The sequence below is a fragment of the Pinus tabuliformis genome, chromosome 7 (assembly GCF_031772625.1).
Source record: "Pinus tabuliformis cultivar Carrire ecotype Pingquan chromosome 7, CPIR1, whole genome shotgun sequence".
Taxonomy (NCBI): Eukaryota; Viridiplantae; Streptophyta; class Pinopsida; order Pinales; family Pinaceae; genus Pinus; species Pinus tabuliformis.
Genome location: NC_142293.1, coordinates 717654081 through 717656468, shown reverse-complemented (window position 1 = coordinate 717656468; position 2388 = coordinate 717654081).

The window sequence follows — 2388 nt, the reverse complement described above, 5'->3', positions numbered from 1 at the left end:
AATATTGCATCAAAGAGTTTGATAACTATTATTCAGAGCATGGGATTCATAGAGAGAAGACAGTTCCAAGAACACCACAAAAAATGGTGTGTCAGAAAGGATGAACAGGACTATTATGGAGGGTGCAAGGTGCATGAGGTTGCGTGTAGGATTGGCCTTACAATTTTGGGTAGGTTCTGTTGATATTTCTATTTATCTAATAAACATAGGGCCTTCAAGTTCCTTGGAGGGTGGTATTTCAGAGGAGGCTTCAATAGGTAAAAAGGTAAACTACTCATATTTAAATGCTTTTGGTTGTGAAGCTTTTATCCACATTAATAAAGAAAAAAGAACAAACCTTGAAGCAAAATCAAAGAAATAAACCTTTATTGGATATGGTGTTAATGATTTTGGTTATCGCTTATATGATTATGAAAATCACAAAATCATTAGGAGAAAAGATGTCATATTCAATGAAAAGGTCTTGTATAAGGATCATATGCAGGGAAATAAATATGAAAAATAAAACAAAGAATACACAATGCTTGATGAGATCACGGAAAAAGTAAAGGTGTCTGAAAATCATAATTATCTGCAACTACAACAACAACAACAATAGGCACCTCAAACACTTGGAAGTGGTGTTCGAAGTTCCACCAGGATAAGTAGACCCCATGAACGACACTCTCCCTCATTACATTATGCACTGTTGATTGATTATGGTGAACTGGAAAGATATGAAGAAGCAATGCAGGTAGAAACTAGGAAGAAGTGGGAGCAAGCTATGGAAGAAGAGATGGACTCCCCGATGAATAACCAGACTTCGGACTTAGTCAAGTTTCCTGTAGGTAAATCATTACTGTAGAATAAATGGGTTTACAAGTTGAAGGAAGAATATGGAGGTAAACATAGGTATAAGTCTATACTTGTGGTGAAGGGGTTTGCACAAAAGAAAGGTATAAAATTTGATGACTTCTAGTGTTAAAATGACTTCAATCATAACTATTTTAAGTCTATTGGTAGCAAAAGATTTGCATCTTGAGTAGTTAGATGTAAAGACAACCTTTCTCCATGGGGATTTGGAGGAAGAAATATATATATAACAACCACAACAGTATGAGGTCAAAAGGAAGGATAAATTAGTGTGTAGGTATAAGAAGAGCTTGTATGGCTTAAAACAAGCTCCAAGGTAGTGGTATCTAAAATTTGACAGGTTAATGTCTAAACAAGGTTATACTAAATGTCACTCTCACCATTATGTTTATCTTAAAAAACAAAATGATGGAAGTTATATTATATTGCTATTGTATGTAGATGAGATACTTGTAGGGTCTAACATGTAGGAAATAAATGCTCTCAAAAGAAAATTGGCAAATTCATTTGCAATGAAGGGTTTGAGTTTTGCAAAACAAATCCTTGGTATGAGAATACTAGAGATAGGAAAAATCACAAATTAACAGTCTTAGAGTGAGTACATAGAAAAAGTGTTGGAAATATTTAATAGGTAGAATGAAAAACCAATTAGTACACCTTTAGCTAGCCATTTAAAACTAAGTAAGGAGATGTGTCCTAAGACTCAGGAAGAGGTGGATTATATGTGTAAATTTCCATATTCATCAACAATTGGAAGCTTAATGTATGCAATGGTCTGCACAATGCCTGATATTGCACATGTAGTGGGAGTTGTAAGCAGGTATATCAACAATCCAGGAAAAGAGCATTGGATGGCAGTGAAGTGGATTCTGAGGTATTTGAGAGGTACCACAAAACAAGCATTATGCTTTGGTGGTTCAAACATTGCTTTGTAGGGATATGTTGATGCAGATATGGAAGGTGATAGAGATAATAGGAGGAGAACCACAGGGTATGTCTTTACTGTAGGTGGAACAACTGCCAGTTGGGTTTCAAAGTTGCAAAACATTGTTGCATTTTCAACAACAGAATCAGAGTATGTTTATGCTACAAAGGCTAGTAAAGAAATGATTTGGTTACAAATCTTTATGGATGAGTTGGGGAAGAAGTAGGAGATGGGAAGGTTATACAGTGACAACCAGAGTGTCATTCATCTTGAAAAGAAATCATTATTTAATTCCAAGACTAAACATATACAACTCAAGTACCATTTCATATGGTTAGTGCTGGAATATGGACAGTTGAAGAAGGAAAATGTACACACTAGCCAAAATCCTGCGAATATGTTAATAAAAGTTACAACTAAGGAGAAGTTGAGATTCTATTCAGTTTCAATGTCTTCAAGTATGATGATGAAGAGGAGAAACAACTAGGTCCAAAGTGGAAGCATTTTCCAAAGAATGAAGCAGTAGTTGAGTTTCTATAATCAGTATCCAAGTGGGAGATTGTTAGGCGTGGAGTCTGATTATCTTCCTAATTTAGAGGTCTTGTTTCAGC